Source organism: Giraffa tippelskirchi, chromosome 10 (assembly GCF_054371585.1).
Source record: "Giraffa tippelskirchi isolate mGirTip1 chromosome 10, T2T-mGirTip1v1.2.pri, whole genome shotgun sequence".
Lineage (NCBI taxonomy): Eukaryota > Metazoa > Chordata > Mammalia > Artiodactyla > Giraffidae > Giraffa > Giraffa tippelskirchi.
The window spans coordinates 92257025-92281792 of record NC_137284.1 but is presented as its reverse complement, the minus strand read 5'-3'; the positions used below and the strand labels follow the sequence as shown (position 1 = coordinate 92281792).

The following is a 24768-nucleotide window of genomic DNA, read 5'->3' as shown; positions in this document are numbered from 1 at the left end:
AAGAGTTTGTCTCTTAAAATAGAATTATTTAGAATCAGAAGAGAAAGGATACCATAATACAGGCTCCTCACTTATGAGATGTTTTATGAAACCCGGATCAATATTTTAATAAGACTTCAGGAATGCAAATATTACAGGCTGTAGCTTGAACAGTTGTAAATAGGAGTGTGTTTGAGCAATCATGGTTTTTTAAAGGAGCTATGAATTTACAGTGCAATCCTACAGGGGAAGAAGGGAGAGAAAATTCCTATTTTCAGCTGCACACAGATGAAATAATTGCATCACATCTGAGATTTGATAGTCCCTCTCCTCTCTATTCTTGTTGAACAGGAAAACTGAATGATTAACTTGATGTAAAAAAAAAGATACTTAACTGCAGGATGTCAGAGAATAATGAAAGCACTTACAAAGACAGTTGTGGAGGCAGGAGAGAAGGATTTTGCCTGGCCAAATGAGTTGAAATATTATAACAAGGAAATTAGCAATCTTTAAGAAAATTGGTATTTAAAAGGAAGTTACTTGTCTGCACAGTTAGGTTCACCATAAACAATCTGTTACTGCTAACCTTTGGTAGGCTTTAAAAAAAACTTTTTTACAGTTACATTTGTAATCTGTGAACCCAACCATTAACTGGAAAATAGTCAAGGCGAATTCAGGTGCAAAAAGCAAGGTCTTTGTACATAGGGAATACAGCTTCAAAACACCTCCAGAGTGTGGATTCAAGTAGTTCATCAGAATCCTTCCTTTTCTTATGGCGTTTCATGGAACCAAATTATTTGGGCTAAGATTGTTTCAGGCTCCCAGAAAATAAGCTTAAATGACCTTCAACATCAGTTTCTTCCAGAGATACTCCCCTAGATCCCAAATAATGCAGATTCCTAACTTATTTTGTGCCATGACCTTTTGACAGCCCCGTGAAGTGGTAGTCGCACAGTTGTGTCCGACTCTTTGCGACCCCATGGACTGTATCCTGGCAGGCTCCTCTGTCCATGGGATTCTCCAGGCAAGAGTACTGGAGTGGGTTGCCGTTTCCTTCTCCAGGGTCTTCCCAACCCAGGGACTGCACTTGGTCTTCCGCATTGCAGGCAGATTCTTTACTATCTGAGCCACCAGGGAAGCCCCATAAAGCCTAAGAATTCTCAGCATGCTGTAAATGTGCATTACAGAGTGCACACACGACTCTCGGTGCCATCCGCTGACTCGTGGTTAGTAACGAGGCCTTTAGCTACTGTTATCCCAGCACCCTGTTCTAGCTTAGAACAACCTCTTCCCTCAACAGACCTTGGAGAAACTAGCTGACTTCAAAGTGGAGGTAAGAAGCCACAGTGAGGAACTTTAGTTGGAAACGCTAACAGAAGTTAACCCTCTTCAAAATGGGGCCAATCAAGAGGAAGGAGAGGTTCTGTTATCCACTTTTGGCCTTTTGTGGAAATAGGCCCTTTCACTGTATATATGATAAACGGGCTTAATCATACAGTGGACACACCCAAGATCCCCTTTCTCTTCATTCAGAACTCGCTCGCTCCTGGTGGGATGGAATTTGCCCTCGTGAACTCTACCCAGCCGTCCAAACACTGGCTCCCGGTCTGGAAGAGGGAGCTGTGGGTGGCTGTGCAGCAGATGCAGCAAGGTCGAGGCTTGGCCTCTGGCCCGAGCGAGTCGGGCCCTGGCGCGCTCGCCCAGGCACTCGGCTGGCCCGCGCCGAGATGGGCGTAGCCGGGCCGCTACCAGCGTCACATGGGCGCCGCCCTCGCGGCGGGGGAGGAGGAGGGGTTGGCCCCGGAAAGCGGCTCTCGCGTCTCCAGAGACCCCGCCGCCCCTCGGCCGAGACTGCCCGGCTGCCAGCAGCCAGCAGTTCCACGGGGTCGGGGGAGAGGGCAGGCCGCGCAACCGCCGCCTGGCTGGAGCTGCCGCCCCGCCCGCGTCGTCGCGGAGGAGCCTCAAAAACGCACTTCCTCCACTGCCGAGCCCACTTCCGCCTAGCGTTTCCTGGGGCCCCGGGGCCCAGAGCTTTAGCCTTTTCGGTGTTCAGTGTACTGGTTGATACACTTTAAGGTCAGCTTTTCATTACTTCCAGAAAGTATATAATGTATCTTACAATTTGCCGCGGTGCACACTGCTCAAACTGAATCGGGCCACAACCACCATCTTAGGAAATACTGGTGGCGGTCAATCTGTCCATTGTCCTACGTGCCGAGTGGGAATGACTGTTCATTATGCTCTGCTAGAGGAGGCCAGAACGACAATGTCCCTGTCATGGGAAGGATCTGTATTTGAATTCTGAGTCCCCTGTCACCGTTTACCAGCTGTGTCCAAATTTAAAAGATGAATGTTGCTGAGTCATTTGTTGATGGATCAAATGAGGTAAAGCATACACACCCCTTAGCATACCTGGCATAGAGTTGTATCTAGCATAAAGGCTAAGTAAAAAATAAGGAAATGTATAAAATATTTATCGAGCATCTATTTGTTCAATATTATGTTGGTTGTGTTCGGTAAGGCTTCTCCCTGTCCCCATAGGAATGGCCTCCTCCCATCGGAAAGAGTTTCTTAGAATGCTACCAGCTCCCAGGCATCCTTTCAAGCTCCTGGTTCTGAAGAAGTTTCTGTTCGTATTCAGCTTGACCGTTATTGCAGAGCTTAGTACTGGATGAGTATTTTGTAGGGATGATAGACAAGCCTAGGTTTGGTATGGTTGTAGCGTTCTGTTTTTATTTCAGAGGGAAAATGGAGTAGTAGTAGACAGGCTTCCTCCCAGGTGCATTTTAGGCTGTTGCTAACTGACAACAAACCATAATACTTCCCAACCCGTGCCCCCTACCATTTGGAGCCAGGTGCAGATTGGAGATGGGGTGGTGAAAAAAGATCTAGACAAAGATGCTAGATTTTTTTTTGTTAGTTGCACTAATGACTAGCAGTTTTCTGTGCTGCTTGTGATAATTTATAAGGAAATGATAAGAGAACTAAGCATTCAAAAGTTATTTTCCACCAAAAAATTGACAAACTCCAAACTTGTGACTAACTCATTCATCATCCATTTGATCTTGAGATGTTGAGGAGTAATTAGAACTTTTCTAGACTGAGTTGTTAACTTGTTTTAATTGATTTCTGCATTCCCATGAGGACTCTTAAGCCCTTGCCCCTTCAGACACTATTCTCACTGCTGCCTAACTAAGACAAGATCTTCAAATATCACAATTCCTACTGTGAAGTGAAAGGATCTTATCTTCACGCTGGTTAAAGAGGTGGAGGTTCCTTACACGTTAGAACATTTTTTATGTAAGTTACACTACAGTTTAAAAAAAAAATGAAATGACATTTTCAATGCTTAATGACATGGAAAGATAAGCATCATGTATAATTTGATGAAATCACATATACAAAGTAATCTTGTTATTGTAAAAAAAATTAAATGTTCTGCAATGCTGAGTTATTCCTCTCAATATGGGGAAATAAAAGTTATTTTGTATACTGAGGTGGATTGCTGTGCCCTCTTCCAGGAGATCTTTCTAACTCAGGAATCAAACCTGCATCTGTTGCTTCTACCTGCATTGGCAGGCAGGTTCTTTACCACTGGCACCACCTGGAAAGCCCATAAAGATAAATAATGTCAGTTTGATAAATCAAGAAATAGAAACATAAACATTATTTAGGAATCTGGAGTTAACCTCTCAAAGATGTTGCCTCTTGAGGTCAAGGATGGGGTGTTGTTCCTTTTAATTTTAAGTGCTTGGATGTAAGGTGGGGTATTTTCTTTTCTTTTTAAAAAAAATATGCATGATTTACTTTGCTAAATAAATTTTAAAAAATAAAATATCTCAGTGTTTAATTTTTAAAAATTTATTTTCATCCAGACTACCCTACCCTTTTCCAGGTTACTCTTCACCACTCAGGTCGCAGAGCAAAGAGAAATTTGAAAAACAGCTGAAAGGCACTTTGAATAACAATCAGTATCAGGTAGAGGCAAATTATAAATTGCTGAATATAAAGCACGAGGGTTTTTCCTTTCTTTTAATTGTGGGGCTAGAAATACAGCTGTTTAATTGTCCTACACTGCATCACACTCTTTCTGGGATGGCCTTCTCACTTGAATCTTTACTGATTATATGTTTTGTTGCACTGTGGGAACTATATTAGCAAAACAGTCTAAAGTCACAATTGTGTATTTGGCGCCCTCTAGTGCAATTTTTAAGTGACAAAAGCATAGTTTATCTTTGCTTACCTGTTAACTGGAAGAGAATAAAATTTAAATTTCAATCCACCTTCCCAGTGTGACTGATATTGCTTTTTTCCGACATCTGCCAAGACTGACCCCCCTCTGTATCTACACGTTATTTCCTAGTCATGACACTCACTAGGCTGTGACCTTGCACTAACTAGTTCCTTAATCTCTGTGCTTCAGTTTCCTCATCTGTAAAATAAGGATGATACTTAAGAACACTAACGTGGATGCTCTGCACATACTAGGAACATAATAATCGCTAGCTATCTTTCTTTTACACTTAATAGATCAGTCACTACTAAACATACTTAAAGACAGTAATTGATTTTGACTCATAATCTGCTAGTTGGAGAATGTAAAGAATGCTAATGAGTAGTTTAAAAAGTAAAGAATAAAAGCCTAGATGTGATTCTCATCTCTGGTCCCATCTACTGAGTCAATTCATGCCAATTCTGAAGTCTGGAAGCGTGGTGGATATCTGCATCCCTATTTCTTAAAGGGTATATAATTACAGGCACTGTACATTACTTCTAACTCTCAAAACCACAATCTAGTTAGGCAAATGATATTATCCCCATTTTCCAGAAGAAAAAATATGCTCTAGGTCACCCAGATAAATGTCAGAGCCACACTTCCAACCTGAGTCATCCTCTAGAGCCCATGGCCTCAAAGGGCATCAGAAACACTTTCAAAGGGAGAATTCTAAGTTATGTAGTCTTCAGAAGTGCAAGGAAAATCTTGCAACTCCCTTCAGGCATTCAGAGGATTCTTCCTGTCAAGAAAGCCCATCTATCTAGCCCTACCATAATGATATTTTTTTAGATCCTTGATGGTTCACATTTGCTTGGCAGCTTGCAGTTCTCAAAGATTGGCCCATGGGGTATCTCATTTTCTATTCTAGAAAGCTTTTTGCACTCATCGTCCACTGAACCTCCAAGCTGGGGCAGTAAGTTCTTCCCTGGCAGAAGATCGCAGCTGCTTTGGTTTACCCTCCAGGGAACACACTGCACACCCTAAGCCTTACAGCTGGGAACACAGATCTGGCCATGCAAACATATAAAATAAACTCGATGATGGGGAGAGGTGTTCACACTCGGATCAGCCTGGTCACCCCACGTTGGACAGTGAGCTCTCTCACTGGAAGCTGTGCTGCAGAATCAAAGTCAGGGTCTTGGCTATCGAAGCCACATTCAGCAGACCTTCAATCAGCCAGGCCTCCCCAACATAGATGCTCATTTGCTTGGGGCAAGTATATGATCATCTAGTTGCTTTTCCTCTCTTTTCACTTTTTCTCCCGTCTTCCCCTCACTCCCAACTCCCTCTGGTCCTTAAAAACTTCCTGCAGGTTTACACCTTAACCTCTTTGTTAGGATCCCAGTGAATGCCTAGACTTGTGTGGGTGCAAGGTTATGAATCAGCCATAGACACAGGCCTGGGGGGTGGGCCTCCTGGAATGTAGAAGGGCCACAAGTTGAAAACAAATGAACCTCTTTTATCCCAGTGGGATTTTGGTTGTTTTCTAAAGCCTGCTGTTCTAGCAGGGCACTTCACTAAAAGCTACAGTTTCTGGATCTTTTAGAAAGCATAAGCACTAACAGTAGAGCTGCCCACAGATGTGTCCTCTACAAGAATTTCAGCAGAGCCTGGGGGCCTGGAAAAGTTCTGTCTTTTAAACAAGCCTCAGTTTCTTCCTTAGGAGAACAGACTTTACATTATTTGAAAAGTAGCTTAAAGCATATCACTCACCATCATCTTTTCCATAATTGAGAAGTTCACAAAATGACAGAAGGGGTCAGACTTGAGAGATCTGACTATAAGAAAAATAAAATCCTGTTCATTCTCAATTATTTGTGCTGGTGGAGGGAAGTAGGAGACAGAATTCCAGTGCAATGTCAATACACTGTTCATTTCTATTGGTTTTACAGGGCATTTTAGTCATTAACATTTTTATATGGGTGTGTCTGTGGTTCTGGAAATTTACAACTGTTTACAGCAAATAACAAAGCTACTCAGGGAAGATGCTGAAGGGGCTGGAATGCTGTCAAATGACTTTTCCACCCTTTCGACCAACTCTGCTCAGTGAGGGGTAGAAACAAAATGGGCTTTGGCCTGAGACGAAGAAAGGTTTAAATCCTGACTGCTGTGTGACTTTTTACACCCCTTACTTGGAAAATGGGGGAAATGATTTATGGTATTAGAGAATAACCGTCCAGGTTGTGAGGGAATTCTCAAAACACAACCATGAAATGTCTCCAGCATTCATTCAGGTATTTTAATCTAGAGGAGCCTGGATGAGTTACAAATGTCCAAGAACAGACCAGAGCTGCTAATTAACTTGGATTGGGGGACTTTAGCAACCTCTCTCTGAGATTCTGGCTATAGAGTATAAAGGGGCTTCCAGGGATGACCCAGGAAGGTCACAGACTAGAGTCTCTGGCTGGAATCTGGCCAGCGAGTAACTCAACTTGGAAGATGAGCACATTTTGTGTCCCCGTAAGAGAAATCAAAAAAGCTCAGTTTCTTTTAAATTGCTTCTCCACGGTTTATCCTTTGTCAACTTATCCTGTTAGTACATGATTAATTTCCGGTAATTAATTTGAAATGTATATTAAGTGGCAGATGTGGCCTTGAATTCATGATGTTGCCTGAGAGGTTAGATGGCAAGAAGGCTCATTTGAGTAGCTGTCCTAAACAAAATCCTGGCACCATATGCACAAGTTCTGAACTGGGGTGGCAGAAGTGGGTGGTGGTGGTGGAGGGATGGAATAAAGGTGGGGATGAGTTGGTTAGTATCAGGTAGAGAGAACTGGAAAGTGAGAGAGCCCAAGTATATATGATCTGCTGAAAATACCAGATAAATTTCTGCATCTGTATTTAATCACACCTATGATGTAACTACCATGTTCTAGACCAAGGACCTACTCTTGATTACCAGGGTAGAAACAGGTCCTTGTGCCCATAAACAAAAGAAAGCTTGACAAACTCAATCGTATATTCTTCTCAAAGAGTACATTTGTCTTCAGGATCAGGAAGCCTGAGCACTGTTCTACTAAATGTTTAGATCTGTATTCCTTAGGATATAGGTTCAACAACCAACAGAGAAAAGTTCAGGGACTTCTCTGGTGGTCTAGTGGCTAAAACTTGGTGCTTCCAATGAAAGGGGCCTGGGTTCAATTCCTGGTCAGGGAACTAGATCTCACATGCTGCAACTAAAGGTCCCGCATGCCAAATATAAGACCTAACGCAGTCAAATAAAAAAAGAGAAGTTCAGACAGTAGGGCAAGTAGCATTTTCTGCCATGATTCCTTTCCTGTGGTTTCCCACTCCAAACCTACTTGATTAATAATTCAAAATGCTCAACTAGAAGCCGACTAAATTCCCTATACACAGAAAACACTGAAAACTAGAGGCAGTATTACCTTCTATATTATTTTTTGGATAGCATAGGTATTTGTTTATTCTTGGGACAAAGAGTAGATGAGTAAGGACTTAAGAATTAGCATTGTAAGACTCTATCCCCTAGTGATAATGATACTAGGATCTTGATGTCTTTCCTGACAGTCTTGCCTAATACAAATGTAGACATAAATTACATAGCATCTCTGGATAATAGTTTACATTACATGATGGCAGTGATGATAAATGGTCTGTATTGTTATATGGGGTGGGGAGAGGACTTTTAACTGGTTAAACAATTAAAACAGAAATTGAGAGACTTGGGTTTTAGTTCCACTTTTTAATTGACCCTGCATGACTGAGCAAGTAACATATTCTTAATGTTTCCATTTTTCCATACATAAAATAGAAATTATGTTTGATTTTCTCATTCAAATGATTATAAGTGATTATCTCACTATGATGATAGTTATGAGAATCAAGTATTCCTTCCTGTATTCCTGCAAGCACTCTTGGGTGCCCTCCATGTAGTGGGTACTGAAACATGTCCTCTGTCCCCATGTAGCAGAATCTAGTGGGTGAGGCATAGCAGAATGTTTCAAGGAATGTCCACTGGGTCACACAAGTCAAAGGTTATTATCAAGAGGTGACCACCAACTATCATAATGTTCCTTGACCCTTCACTTCTCTCTTCATACTTCTTTGTCAAGGCCGAAGTGATAGAAGAGGTAGGAGATTAAGTGGTCATTTGGGAGGAGGTGATCTGCTTTGGACAGACTGCCATTCCCCCAGCCACCCCACCCTCTCCCCCGCCCCCCTGCTCTCCAAACCCAATCAGCCCTAACTCTTAACTACTGTACAAATCAGCATTTTCTGGTTACATCTCTTCTCTTCCATTTGCCCCACCCTCTTGACAGGGAAGTAGGAAAATTGAGATTTGCAGAAGTTGGTAAAAACTCATGTCAGAAGGCAAGAGTTCCATTTCTAGATCCAAGAAAAACTTCCTGTTCTGTTAAGACCCTTCTTAGGAGCGGAAACTAGCTCACTCAAATGAAAACCACAATGAATAATTTCACTGATTTGTACCATATGTTTAGCAAGTCTAAAATCCCAAGAGGGGGTTGGTGAATCAGAAGAGAAACCATCAGAAGGGAACTGACCCATATCATCCCCCCAACTGACCAGGCTCTTCCTCACTTCCTCCTGCAACACACCCTGCAGGAACAGCCACAACTCACAGAGTGGAATAACTTTGGGACCGCATGATACAAAGGCAACCTGGCAGAGCCTCCTAGGTTGGTTCAAGGATGGCACCACTCAGATTGCTCATCCCTTCTCCAGATGGATTTTTGTCTTTTTGTTTATTTTACAAAAAGATCTAGAAAAGCAGCTGTATTAGCTTAGACTATGCTGCAGTAACCAGCTAAGCCCAGAATCCTGGCTCAACACAATGGAAGTTTATTCTTGCTTTCCTTATGTGACTGATGCAGGCTAGGGGGAGAGCAGGAGGTAGACACAAGGGAATCCTGCTCAACAGCCCTGGCTGATACGAGCTCTGACATTTAGAGTCTTGGGCCTTCACCATCCTGGCAGTAGAAGAAGAGGATGCTTGGAGAATGCACACATGTGTGCTCTCCTGTGCACAGCCTGGAAGTGACACCGCTTACTTCTGTCCCGGTGGTTGGACAGGGCACACTACGGAGGGGCTGTGACTGATGCGGAAGCATGCGGATATTTGGCAAGCGTTCAGTTCCTCTGCCCTAGTAACACTGAAAGCTGAGTGCATGCTGGAACATGTAACGCCAGTTCAGAATCCCAGACCAAGGAAGAACTGTTTGAATCCAAACCCACTGAGGTGTATCATCTCTGGGTCTTCCTTATGGCTTACCTGAGTGCCTAACAGGCAGTTCTCAGGTCACAAATGGCCCACCCCATTTAAGGAGTGTTCTTCATGAGGGTTTTGCTGGCATTGTCTGTTAATTTGCCTAATTAGCCAGTTCACAAGAACCGGTCGCTTAGCATAGCCTCACCAAAGGTTGTTGGGGGGCTGACTTGGCTTGGTATCCCTGAAGCATGGACAGATCAATCACTGGAATCAAAGCTGACTTTTTAAAAGTTGTGAAATTTTAAGCTGTTCACATTTAATTCCACAAAAAAAGACACCATAAAACCGGAAGATTGTTCTCTGAAGGACTGTTGACCAAAATTGTTCAAAATATGATTCAAGCCTCCTCTTGCAGTTGACTCATGTCTGACTCTTGTCCAATGTTTTTACGCCAGGGGAGGATGCTCTGTACTCACCATCACCACCAATTAAATATACATAAAGCCCATACATGGATGATGGAGTTCAATTAAATGATCTTGTACGTCCCTGCTGGGGGACAAGGAGTCACTTTCTATGTAATAGCTTATCCAGTACTAGAATTTCTCTGCCTCCCCTCCACTCTTGCTCCTTGCTCTGGGGACATCTTGCCATCCACCAAAAAAGAGAGAAGCAGAGAAACAAGGGAAATACAGCTCAGTTTGAGGCCAGCTGACTTCACAGGGTGGTTCACAGTCAGTCTATTTTACTTGGCCTGCTTTGAAGCTGTTTTGGGACATATGAGGTTCTTCAACCAAGAGGTCTTTTTCCAGACCTGATTTCCCCTTGGACTGACACATTATTCTCCCTTCCAACGTAGCAATTTTAATTCCTGCCTGGGGAGCAGCAATTGCTTTGAATTACACACTATTTGAATAAACCAGTATGGGGTTAACAAAGGCTTATTGTTCTGCAACCTTCTACTGAAACTTGCAGGAGTAATTTCTGGTGACATTACTTTTCCCTGCCTAGCATTTGACTATTCAACCAACACTTCTCCACTCTTTAATTGATCCTTCTTAGTTGAATGTAATAGAAACTTTTTTAGCATTCTACCAACACTGAACAGGATGAAATAATACTATCAGGGTTTTCTTAGTTCACCTTTTACTCCCTTTCCCTCTCTGGCATGTTTACTATAATTCCATATCTTTAGAGTTTCTCAGATTTCTTGTGCCCAAAAACTACTTCCTGACCGCTATATACACATGCAAGTACACACACTGTAACACACAATTTAGGATTCTGTCCTTTACAATATGTGTATCATGCTGTTTTTTAAGTAGACCTCAGGAGCACAGAATATAAATTGATCATCCCTGGTCTGGGATGACTCTCATTGTTGAGCTGGAAATGCTATTTTAAACACGTTTTTATGATGACTTGAGGAAACCACCTACATTTACTCTATTCCATTTTAAAAAATTCTCATTCACTTTTTAAATCATTTGCAAATGAAACTCGATAACTAAGAGTAAATCTACCAATATTTACTACCAAACCAAAATTATTTCTAACAGTACCAAAAGAGGCTCTCTTTACAATGACAAGGTCTAAAGTTACAACTATGAAAATGCTGAGACCAAGACATTATTGACTGATAGAATAGATCTTTATAAAAGCTTCTGATTCGGTGAATGTGAAATGAATAAATCAGAGCTGTAATGGATTTTTTTTCTAGCTGGTTTTAGGCCAGTTAAATCTAATAAAGGTCATGAAGATAGGAAGCTAACTTGAAACCAAAATAACTACCAAGAGCACTTTGTATTCCATTAATAGGTAATAAAAATCTATGCACTGCTAAATGAAAATATAAATTCTGCTTACTTATTTGTGTAAACCTTTAGGCCTACATAATTATTGATCTAAAAAACAGCTTAATAGCACAATATTTTTAAAATCGGCTTTGATGAAATCCACAAAAAATAATCTTGACTCATTTGTCTCCAAACTGTCTTCTCAGATCCTATACCTAAGTTGAAATTTTTCTTCCAGAGATAGTTGGAAGATATTTCAGATCCAGTTATGTTATAAGAAGTATGATAAATTAGTATTATTAAATTAGATGATGATCATGAACTCAGCTAAAAGAAAAAAAAGTCAAGTCTAGAATCTTTACTGAAAAGATTTCAATATATAAAAATATAAGCCAACTTTTCGCCTTTTCTCATTTTTCAAATCAGAGACTTTGAAGCATTTCCTCTTAGAAAAATAAATAAATAAAAGGAAATGGTGTTGCTGCTGGTGATAATTTCATTACCAAGAAGACAGAACTAATTCATTTAGGGAACTTGTTTCAAAGTTGAAGTGTAGATGAAATCCAACAACACACAACTGGAGTTGAGTGGGCCTTATATAGACACTTGGCTCACAGGCAGCATAAATGAGAAATCCCAGTAAGCTGAAACAAAGCTGAGGCCAAAATCATGCAGTGATTTGTAGAGGAGCAAAAGGTATTTGCAACTGTACTATAAACAGAAGTTAAAGTAAATGAAAATCTTAGGAGCAGGTTTAAAAAAAAAAAAAGAAGGGCTTTAGAAAAGCTGCATCTAGCCCAGATTTATTTTTTTCCCCTCATGAGTATTGCATGATTACCAACAAGCGAGTAGGGAAAAAAATAACAGGGAACTTGAAGTATAAACTTCCAGACTTCTGGTAACACAGTTTATAACAGGCTCAAGTATTCAAGCTTCTAAATTAAAAAGAAACAAAACAAAAAAAATCCCAGTCTGAGCCTAAAACATTTCATATTTGGTAAACTATTTGGGGAAATTCCACCAAATCTTCAGGCCAAGTAATTTTATTTATTCTTACCCTCCAGCCTGTCCATTTCATTTTGCTTCAGCAGTTGTTAAAAAACTGAGTAGATAGCTGGGATAGACCCAGGAGCTCTCTTTTCTAAGAAAAAAAACTACATGTGCATCCTAGGCAGATAAGAAAAGTCATTTTCTTCCAGGTTTGGGCCCTTGTCACTGTTGAGGAATGTTCTCCTTACTCCTGTCTCCCTCAGTGCACCATATACTGACCACTCGCCTCCCTGGGCACCAGGTGATCACATTGCGAGGAGCTGTGCTGAGTGCCAGAGTCACTGGTGGCCGTGATCAGTGAGGCAGAACTTCCTCTGCTGGATGTTCACCCTGCAGTGACCTAGTTGGTTATGCTGCCCTGGTGCCTCAATTCCCTTCATTAGGACTGAAGACCTGCCCCATAGAGTTACTCCATTTTGCTCTTTGCCAGCTATATGCCTTCCTATCCACCCTCCCACAGCCCGCATGGGCTGGGACTCTCCTAGGAATGAGTCAATTGCTCAAGAACCATGACTCCATCTAGACACAGTCATTTCCCCTGAAGATACTGATGGCTGCCTGGACCAAACCCTAGCTTGAGGACTTCCCTGGTGATCCAGTGGCTAAGATTCTATGTCCCCGATGCAATCGCTTCCAGGGTTCCACCTCTGATCAGGGAACTAGATCCTACACACCACAACTAAAAGATCCTGCCTGCCACAACTGAGACCTGGCGCAGCCAAATTAATTTACAACAATGACAAACCCTCCAAATTCTAGCTTGCCTTATCTACTGAGCCCACCTGAGTACCTTTCCCAGAGTCTGTCTAACCAACAAAGTTCACCCTTTGCCTCCCTCCTCCTACCTGCTGATGATGCTTCATTTGTAGGTGATGGTAACAGAAATCAATGATAGTTATTAGTAAAAAAGATTAGTCTCAGGACTTCCCTGGTGGCCCAGTGGTTAAAGAAAATCTACTGGCCAATGCAGGGGATAAGGGATTGCTAGTCTGGGAACTAGACGAAGCCCACGAGCTGCAACTACTGAAGCCCGTGTGCCCCAGACCTTGTGCTCCAAAACAAGAAAAGCTACTGCGCAAGAAACCCATGTACCACAACTCGAGAGTAGCCCTAACTCAATACAACTAGAGAAAGCTCATGCACAGCAACAAAGATCCAACACAGCCAAAAATTAAAAAAAAAAAAAGTTTCTCTCAGAAACTGTCATAGGTGTTTAATATACTTATTTATCTAACAATGACTATAGCACTTGGAGAAAACAACACTAGGGCAGGTTAAGTGACTTGCTGAAGGTCACCCAAAGAATAAACAGGATAGCTGGAATGTGAACCTAGATCTTTCTGATGCCAGGTATATTTCTGCTCCCAATTCCAACATGTGGGGTTTTACCACACACCAAGCAATTTTAAGTCACCAACTGGGTGTCCTATAGTTCATCTCAACTCTGACACTATCTATCTGGAGAGCATCAAATCCCACAGGCTAAGGGCTCAGTCCTGTGAAAATTCATGCCCCACCCCACTTCAGACACAATCATAAGAATGGCTGTCACCTGTGCTTCTGATCCTAGATTGGAGGTTCCACCAACTCCCTCCTTGCTGCTGCTGCTGCTAAGTCGCTGCAGTCGTGTCCGACTCTGTGCGACCCCATAGACGGCAGCCCACCAGGCTCCGCCGTCCCTGGGATTCTCCAGGCAAGAATAGTGGAGTGGGTTGCCATTTCCTTCTCCAGTGCATGAAAGGGAAAAGTGAAAGTGAAGTCGCTCAGTCGTGTCCAACTCTTAGCGACCCCATGGACTGTAGCCTACCAGGCTCCTCTGTCCATGGGATTTTCCAGGCAAGAGTACTGGAGTGGGGTGCCATTGCCTTCTCCGGATCCATTAATTTACTACAGTGGCTCACAGAACTTACAGAAACATTTTACTTTCCAGATCAATAGTCTACTGTGTAACTCAGGAACTGCCAGCTGAAAGAGCTGCGTTGGGCCAGGCGGGGGGAAAGGACACAGCGAGCGCGCCACTCTCCTCAAGTCTCCACCTCCTCCAGCCCAGAAGCTCCCCTAAGCCTGTCCTCTGAGCTTTTCCTTGTTGAGTCGCTAAGTCATGTCGGACTCTTTGCAACCTCGTGGACTGCAGCACGCCAGGCTTCCCTGTCCTTTATTATCTCCCAGAGTTTGCTCAAACTCATGTCCATTGAGAGTCGGTGATGCCATCCAACCATCTCATCCTCTATCATCCCCTTAGCTTTTTCTGGAGGCTTCATTACTTAAGCATGACTGATTAAATCACTGGTCATTGGTGACTGAGTTCAGTCTCCAGCCCTTCTCCCCTCCGATTAGGTCAAGGGCATGTGACTGAAAGTTCTCTCTAATCACGTTGGTTCTCCTGGTAGCCAGCCCCCATCGTCAGGTGGGGTCCAAAAATCATCTCTTTGAAAAAGGCACCTATATCACTCTCATCACTTAAGAAATTCGAAGGGGCTCTGGAGCATTATGGAGAAGGCAATGGCAACCCACTCCAGTACTCTTGCCTGGAAAATCCCATGGATGGAGGAGCCTGGTAGGCTGCAGTCCATGGGGTCGCGAAGAGTTGGACACGACTTCCCTTTCACTTTCACTTTTCACTTTCATGCATTGGAGAAGGAAATGGCAACCCACTCCAGTGTTCTTGCCTGGAGAATCCCAGGGATGGGCGAGCCTGGTGGGCGGCCATCTATGGGGTCGCACAGAGTCGGACACAACTGAAGCGGCTTAGCAGCAGCAGCAGCAGCTGGAGCATTATGCCAGGAACAGGGACAAAGATCAGATATCTATTTCTTACCATAAATCAGAACATCACACCAGATAAATACTCTTACCCACAGGCCAATGGTTCTCAACATTCACTTTGCCACTACATCATCCCCACATGCTGAATGTTTGTTGAAGGGAGGCACCCCTCTCGGCTGTGCAGAATCTCAGCTATGTGGCCTTGCAGTAGGCTTTGGACACCATCCATTAGAAAACTGATGTCTTTGCCCCTCTCGTTTATGCTTCTGTTACGTAAGCTGGCTTCACTACCAGCTGACATGGCTTGTTCACATTGATTGAGCTTCACACCTAAGTGTGGTTATCCATCTGCTCTCTGGGGCCTGTGTAGGTTTCCCCAGGATCTAGGAAGCTCCAAACCTTAGGGTTTGGGCCCAGGCCTTTACTTTTACTATTCAAAGCTGAGCCTCAGAGAACTGAAGTGAGTTGTCCCATGTCAACAACTAGTTAATGGCAGGGCCAGGACATTTTATATGTAGTATTACCTTTTTCAACCCCCCAAACTACCCTATGAAATAGATGCTTTATCACTGTCATTTAACTGTAAAGAAATTGAGCCACAGAGAGGTCAAGTAACTTGCACAAGATCACATAGCTAGAAGTGGCAGAACCAGGATCTGGATGAAGATAGACACTATTTCCTAACCATACTCCTAACACCTGCGACAGATTGGCTTTCATGGGAAATGGGGAATGGATGTTTCTGAAACCCCCCTGAAGACACGGATCTGAAATTTTTGGTGCAGGAAGAGCAAGGACCATTTATCATACACATCCATATTTCTAGGCTCAAGACTTGCCTGCTAATGGACAGGGGACCAAGGATGACCTTTACTGTCCACGATTAGCTTTTCAGAGCTTTTCACTTTGTTCCAGGAAACTTATCCAGCCTCATGTGGTCTCTAGGCCATTCTCTGCAGGCTTTATGGTCACTTCACTTCCTAGGTTAAAGTTCAAAGCAGATAAGATGCAAGGAAACATGGAAAAGGAACCAAATAAAACTACCAATAAAACAAAAGTTTGGCAATTTTGAAATCTTGTTGCATAACTCTTTGCTTGGGAAGAAATGCTCAAAAATCAACAAAAAAAAGGAAAAAACAGGATGTTAAAAAGTATTTTATTATGTTTTTAGAAGCTTACTGCCAGACTACAATTATTTCTGCCAAAAATAACATACTTACTCCTTGCAACCTACAAGATTTGGGGTTTGCTTGGAATTTTGTGGACTTTTGGGGAGTGAAACCATAAGTTCCCACCAAGTTCATTTTAAAAAAGAATGTGCCAGGAATGAAGATGTGTCCAGGGAAGGAGTCCCCAGGGTGGAAACAAAGGTCCAACAGCCTTTACTATGAGTGATGGGTCCCAGAAAGCTTTGGCCTGGAGTCTGGCACCTTCCACAGGGTCCCTTCAGTGCATGCACCTGGAGTGACCGCGGGGCTCCTTTGGAACACCTCTGTCCTATGGGCAGGGGATGCAAAATGACACAAGATCTAAAGATGTGGGAAGGACCCAGGATCAAGAGCCAAACAAAGCTGAGCTCAAATCCTGGATATACCAACTCCTAGCAGTGCGACCTCTCTGTCCATTTCCTCATCGGTGAAATGAGAATAACATACCATCCTGCAGGATTGTTGGGAGGGTTAAATGAGGTATCAGATGTGCATGGCTCAGTGTCGAGAAGTGTCCAGAAGTAGTAGGTTAAGCCCTTCCACTTGGGAGAAGCCTGGATAGAGCCACATCACTGCCAGCCAGGAACGGAGGGAGGGGAGAAGCAAGACTGAGGGAGCAGAGAGCAGATGAGTGACTCAAGGGTTCAGGAGGGAGAGGAAGAGAAGAGAGAAGGGCTTTTTCCCTTTTGTCCTCCAAGATATACTTGGTCAAGACAGATGAAAGATTCAAAGGGTAAAGAAAAAATTACTTTGCACCATCCAAGAGCCAGGTTTTTCAACCACTTAAGCACCACTCTTCCAAATATTGAAAGCATAGAAAAGTGGTCCCCATTATTGTTACTAGTGGTGGGATTTTTTTTAATGTTTTTAAAACATTCTCTGGACTTGCTTGGTCAAGCTTCATGTCGCTAACAGCAGGGGGTTCCTGATCTAACTTCTACACTTCTCAAGTATAGCAACTGTACTGTGTTCATGAACTCAGTAGTTCCAGGGACAGCCCCTGATCCCCCACCCTCCTAAGTTTGGCAGAGGTTATAGCTCCTGGGGGTGCTGGGTAGGGGTCAGTTCTCTGGGTTTTCAGGGAGTCACTGCAGAAGGCACCAGCCCAGAAGCCTGTTCCTTCAGTACTGCAAACTATTTTATAAGCACCAATTTTCTTAATTCGTTTTGCGCTTAAATCCTAGTTTGGTTCATATTTCTTGCACTAAGAATATACTATTCCAAAAACAAGGGCCGAGGGGGCCTGCCTTTATTTTAAGTGGAGAATCAGGACATTTGTACAGAAATGTTTATGATTCCAGAAAACCGCACCCTGTGCCAAAGGAGCAGCAGGACAGTGTGTGTCTGAGAGGCTCCCAGGCAAAAATCCTCACCATCCCGGCTTTCTTAGGCTTCACAGCAGGATGGGACTTGAAGGAAACATCTTCAAAGACCAAGCAGTGTGCGTTCTGGCGGACTTTCCTGTCTCAGCTGGCCGTGGCCTTTGCCTTGCTCCTGCTTCCTTGTTTCCTCCTCCACACCTTCCTTTGTGTAACTGCCCATGTGGAGCTCCCTTCCTTTTCTCCTAAATACCAAGCCCCTTTCTCCTGCCATCTTTTTTACCAGCGTGACTCCTTTCAGAGTATCCATGTGTCTGTCTGTTTCAAAGAAGTTCATAGTCTGCAGCAAGCGTGACTAAATGGATGTCGTTTATTTATTTCAGGATATGAACCCCTGCTGATTGCCAAGCATTGTCCCAGCGCACAAGGACTCCACAGAGTTGCTGTTTGTTGTTTGCTAGGGGAGCCTCCACTGTCTGAAGGCGGCTCAAGAAGCTGAACATGGAGATTTCTGTTGCAGCCGGTGCCTAATGAGCATTTGATTAGCTTTGTCCAAAATGAACAGAAATTCAGAATCACCCATTCCAAGCCTATAGAGTCAACCTGGACTGACTTTCCCTATAAGAAGCTTTCAACATGAAGATTCCGGCTTGGCAGGCAGGAAATGCTTTAGTATTTCAGTTGAACCTGCTGTAGTTTTTCCAGTGGTAAAACCAGCCACGGGTAGAGCTCAGAAGGTTGGTGTTCTAGCACCTCTTCTCTAGGTGGAGGCACCATGAGCATTTCTCAGGTGGCTCTCTCACCAGCGGTGCTCACTGAGCCACTGCACTGAGGCCTCAGCTCCTACTCAGGAAGCTCCTGTCCCTGGTCTGCCATCTGCTAATCTCCTGTTGGTGAGATCAAAGTGGTACTTCTGTTCTGCTTCAAGTGTCACTCCTAAAGAGCGAGTACTATGGGCCTGTGTCAGTCAGGGTGTTCCAGAGAAATGGAACTAAGAATTGTTCCAGTTAAAGAATTGGTTCATGCCATTGTGGAGGCCTGGAAGTCCAAAATCTGATGGCAGAGGCCAGCAGCAGGCTGGAGACTCAGGAAACAGTTGTGGTTTGTATCCACAGGTTCTGCTAGCAAGCCAGGAAGAGCTGATGCTACAGATGCAGGGCTAAGGCAGTCTGCTGGCAGAATGCACTCTTGCTCCAGGAAGGTCAGCCTTTGTTGCTATTTAAGCTTTCGACTGATTAGATGAGGTCCACCCACATCATGGAGGACAATCTGCTTTATCCAAAGTCCACTGATTTAATGTAAACCTCATCCAAAAACATCCTCGCAGAAATATCCAGAATAATATTGGACCAAATATCTGGGCACTGTGTCCCAGCCAAGTTGACACATAAAATTAACCATCACAGACCCTTTTTACTAAGTGACAGGAAGGAACTGTCTCATACTCTTTGTTCCTGCTGCACCCTTTCTCTGGTGCAGTCACTTCATCATAGGTACCCCCACCCAGCTCCTGTGTGCCCGATCTGGTATGGTTTCCCTTGGAGGTCAGTGACGGGGGGATTGAGGTAGAAGAAGGGGTGCTGGACAAGAAGTTATTTAGAGGAACACTGAGCTCAAAATCTACTCTTCTCATGAATTCCCAGCCTTTATGTCCAGACCAAGACAGAGAACTCATTGCTCTCAGGTTTCCTTCCACAGCAGCCTTTACCCCCAGGTCAGAGGAAGATGATTTCCCACCCTTCACCAACATCTTGGCTCTGGAGCCCAAGTTTAGCCGACCACTGTCTTTCTTTCTTTTTTTTTTTTTTTTTTAAGTCCTTGGTTTTATTTATTTATTTATTTTTTTAATAAATTTATTTATTTTCGACCACTGTCTTTCTAAGGAGATACATCTCCAGCTGGTCAGCCCCAGTAGCCCATGGTGTGAGTACAAAACTTCCTGATTCCATGTATGTGGTTGAGTTGAGCTATGGGGACATTAGTCATGTTTACTGTTGATGGAAAACAAAGAAAAGCTGTAACCAAGGCCTCACTGTGGTTCTTAACTGTTGCTCACTAACTGTAATAAGATTATTAAAAGGCCCCAAATAGAAAGTGTATATACAGTCAGAGTAAACAAGATCAGAGACCAGACTACTCCTACAGGGACGGATGGTGACTTGTCTCCTTCACTGGAATAAGTTTGTATACACACCCTCCCTGATGCTGCCTGTGTATTTCCTGTTTTATTGAGATACAATTCACATTTCATACCATTCACCCATTTAAAATGTATGACTCAATGGTTTTTAGTATAATCACAGAGTTGTGCAACCATCACCACAAAGAATTTTGGAACATTTCATCATCCCCCAAACAAACCCCATACCCATAAACAGCCACTCTGATTGCTTCTCTCCCTCCCCCCAAACTTTCCAGATCCTAGGCAGCCACTAATCCACTTTTTGTACCTTATGGATTTACCTATTCTGGACATTTCATTAAATGGAATCATACAATATGTGGTTCTGACCAATTTTTACAAACATAAAATTAGCTTAGATCTTGTCATGATAATTAGACCAAGCCCTCACTTCCCAGAGATACCAGTCACATTGCTGGTATCTCACATCTCAGTACAATAGGCAAATAAGCATCTAAGCAGTAAGAAAGGCAAAGATTTTGAATTTCTAGCAGCACTGAGCAGGCAGAAATCCTTGATTCCGTGTAAACCTGACTTACAGTCAAAAGAAATCTCAAGGGGTGTTTAGTAGACAAGGCACTTGTGATCACATGAAGAGCCTGCTGAACAGTTCTGTCCGGCAGGCCAGGTGGGAAATTTCCTGGAGTCCAGCTGTACCCTTTAAGATGTGTTTCTTGGGAAATTAGCTCTCTTACCTCTTGTAATTCTCTTCCCAAGGAGAATTCAGTAAATATGAAATAGGCATTTTATGTCTAAGTCCTGACTGAATAAGAGGAGGACACAGAGGGTATAAAATCAAATGTGTACAGTATCAAAGCCAGACTCCAGGACCAAAGATCCAGAGCATGCTGCCCCAAAATGCGGTGCATTTGGCAGATTCCAAGAAGGAAGTGCCAAGAACTGGAGTCAGTGCTTTGAAATGGTGAGAACAGCTAGCTATTCAAAACAAAGGAAACACTCATTAGCCAGCTCTCAATTGCCTCTCTCTAAGGCCTGTGGTATGATTTTCCATTCTCAGAGTCTGAGAATTATAAAATGGGCTTAAAAAGAAATGAGTTCTTAAACATAAGAGTTTAAGGATCCTTTGGCCAGTTCACGGGGTTAATCAGGACCTGTGTTTGTGACAAAGCTCCCTGTAGAGGTTATAGAAGGCTGGTCCAGTGGAAAAAGGTACTGCCCAGATGAGCAAACTTGAGCTTGAAGGGAAAGAATGACGGAGTTTACGTAACAGCAATGACCAAAGTGAGAGAGAAAGGGGAGGAGGGTGGAGGATGTCCCTGACGACGGCTTGTTCCAAGCATGGTTTGGAAGTCAAATCCTCTCAATAAAGAACTCCGATGATGCCTAAGCTTTGTGCAAACGTTTCAGTGACAGAAGATCATGGCTATTCCCTCTCTTTCATGCAAATTTATACAAAGCTCAAGTTATTTTCATAGGCCTTTGGAAAATGCCAGATTGCCTTCCCTGATAGCCCATGCTTGGTCAGAGGAATGAAGAAAACAAATCACTCAGCTCATCTAGTCATTTAAGCTGGCAGACAAATACACATTCTAAAGGGAATCTAAACAAGGAAAAATTTGGAACATGGTCATTACTTTATAAACTGCCTTATACTGTTTTTATAATCCCTTGTGATTTCTTCTCTCCCCAACTGCATTTTAATCTTGAATGTGGGGGATGTGTATTTTCCTTCTGTGCTGTCATTCACTGTGCCTGGCACACATGGGACAGGGAACTCTATCATTTTAGGCTGGTGGTTTGAAGCCAAGAACCCACACACAGGCAGGCCATGGTGACACAAGGCAGAAGAAGCAAAATTTTCAACAAATTAAGCAAATCAGTTTGCGACTAATCAATAGTTAGTTGTAGCATCTTGAAACCCATTCCAAGACCCAAAGTGTTCTAGAAATTAATCCCATGAAATGTGTTGCACATTTTAGTGAACTGAAAGCAAAGTCATGGTTTTACAAGGAATGCATATTTTAATAAATCATGTGTGTAATCCCTTGTAACAGTCTAGAAAATTTTCTTTTTCTCGGGTGGGTGCAAACGTGTTAAATGAATTTGAAATACGAGGAAAGAAAATGCAGAGGTCCTGTGTTGAAGAAGTTTTCTCATTCTGGGAAGAAAAAAAAAAACCCAAAATGTCATGCTGCTTTCTGAAGTGTTGCAGCCAAAGAAAATAATGGACTAACCAAAAAATGGGCAAAAGATCTAAATAGATATTTCTTCAAAGAAGACATACAGATGGCCAAGAGGCACATGAAAAGATGCTGAACATCATCACTAATTATTAGAGAAGTGCAAATCTAAACTTACAATAAGATACCACCTCACACTGTCAGAATGGCTATCATTAAAAAATCTACAAGCAATATATGCTGGAGAGGGTGTGGAGAAAGGGGGACCCTCCTACACTGTTGGTGGGAATGTAAATTGGACAGTCGCTAATTTAAGAAACCTGCATACTGCTAATAACAGTATGCAGGTTTCTTAAAAACCTAAAAATGGGGACTTCCCTGGTGGTCCCAGTGGTTAAGAATCTGCCTTGCAATGTAGGGGACATGATTTCAATCCCTAGTCGGGGAACTAAGATCCCACATGCCATAGGGCAATTGAGCCTGGGCACTGCAACTACAGAGCCTGCGCTACAACTGCAGAGCCTATGCACCACGAGTAGAGAGGAGGCCACACGCTGAAATGAATATCCTGGGAGATGCAACGAAGACCCAACACAACCAAATAAATAAATAAATATTAAAAAATAAAATCATTAAGAGTCAAAGAAAAAAAGCTCGGGAATATTGAAAAAAAAAAAAACAACCTAAAACTACCATATGATCCAGCAATCCCACTCCTGGGCATATATGAGGCAAAAACCATAATTCAAAAAGATACAGGCACCCCAATGTTCACTGCAGCACTATTTACAATAGCCAGGACATGGAACCTACCTAAATGTCCATTACAGAGGAATGGTAAAGAAGATGTGGTCCATATACATAATAGAATATTACTCAGTCATAAGAAAGAACAAAATAATGCCATTTGCAGCAACATGGATGGACCTAGAGATTGTCATAGTGAGTTGAAGTAAGTCAGACAGAGAAAGACAAACATCATATGATATTGCTTATATGTGGAATCTAAAAAACTGGTACAAATGAACCTATTTACAAAACAGAAATAGAGTCACAGATGTAGAAAACAAATTTATGGTTACCAAGGGGGAAAATGGGGGCGGGGAGGAGGGATAAATTGGAAGACTGGGATTGACATATACACACTATTATATATAAAATAAATTACTAATAAGAACCTACTGTTAGCACAAGGAACTTTACTCAATACTCTGTAATGACCTATATGGGAAAAGAATCTAAAAATAAAGAATGGATATATGTATATGTATAACTGATTCACTCTGCAGGTACAGCAGAAACTAACACAACATTGTAAATCAACTATATTTCAATAAAAATTAATTTAAAAATTAAAATTAAAAAGAGTGAATATATTTATAACTGATTCACTTTCTTGTACAGTAGAAACTAATACAACATTGTAAATCAATTATATTCCAATAAAAATTAATTTTAAAAACTTAGAAACTAGAAATTGGGGGATGGAAATACTGACCTTATGAAATTTAATGTTTTAGTTGCCCCTCCCCCCACATGTGGCCACCACTAATGGCCGTTTCCAAGTCAGTGGTTCTCATCTAGGATGCTTGAGGTAGTTACTAGGAGGTTAGTAAAAAGTCAGATGCCAGGGCTCAACTTAGACCTACTGAATCTGGGGCAAAATTTCTGATATTGAATATTTTTAAAGGCTCAACAGGTCATAGGGTTATAGCTGGGTCTGTGGATTGTACCTTAAAGATACATTGAAGTAGACTGCTGCTATGGACTGTTTCCCTTCCATACGGCTATGCTGAAGCCCTAACTCCTGTGATGATATTTGGAAATGAAATCTCTACGAGATCATTAGTTTAAGGTGGCAGCATTGAAACTGGGGCCCTCATGATGAGATTAGAGAAGAGACACCCAGGCACTCACGGTTTCTCTCCACGTAAGGACACAGCCAGAAGGCTGCTATTTTTGAGCAAGGAAGAAGGCAATCATCAGGAACTGAATCTGCTGACACCTTGATCTTGGACTTTCAGCCTCCACAACAGTGAGAAATAAATGTTTGAGCCACCCCATCTATGGTATTTTGCTGTGGCAACCCTAGCTGACTAAGACAAGCATGAAGTAGATACATGGAGTTTCTCCTGCTCTGTAATGCTGGAAAAGCTGCAGTCATATCATAACACAGAGTTTTTCAAATAGTTTGAGGTCACATTTTCTATACACATTCAAACTTATATTGTACTAGGCCTTGAAACACTTAGCATGTAAATGCTGAGTCAAGCATCTAAGTCATGGTTGGGTGGGAATGGATTTGGTAAAGATACATGCTTTTGAAACTGTTCTAGACAGTCTATTCCTTTTTGTAATACTTGGCATGTTTTTTGTCCTATACTTCATTTGTGTACAGGCTTTCTTGGCCACTAGACCATAAACTAGCTTCAAAGAGGCAGTAAGTACCATGACCAATCCACATCTGCAGCCTCAGAGTTTAACTGAGTACCTGGTGCACAGTAAGTGTTCAACTAATATTGAATGAAATGCTTGTTCAGTGAATTATACCTTCAAACATTTTGAAGGATAGTTTTCTGCTCAAAAAAAAAAGCAACAACAACATCAACAACACTTTTGCTTACTGGACATTTTCAAACACAAAACCATAAAATAAGCTCCTATACACTCATCACCCTGCTTAAAACATTACCAACCTACGACCAATCATGTTTCAAATATATCTTTCCACTCCATATGCCCCCCAGATTCCACAACATACACAATTACTTTGACAAAAACCCCACACCTTACCTCATTTCATCCGTATTCTTCAGCATCTATCTCTTTAGGATAAATACCCTTAAAACAACAACAACATCAA

The 24768-nt window shown here is 42.4% G+C and overlaps 1 long non-coding RNA gene across 1 annotated transcript in view; it reads left to right on the top strand.

The window, feature by feature from the left end:
- Nucleotides 1–21776, top strand: part of LOC145524142 (uncharacterized) — a 40107-nt gene extending 18331 nt beyond the window's left edge. Inside the window, exon 2 of the long non-coding RNA XR_014067253.1 lies at nucleotides 17966–21776. This is a non-coding gene — a long non-coding RNA (uncharacterized LOC145524142). The remainder of the gene's footprint in view (nucleotides 1–17965) is intronic.
- Nucleotides 21777–24768: the final 2992 nt, after the last annotated feature.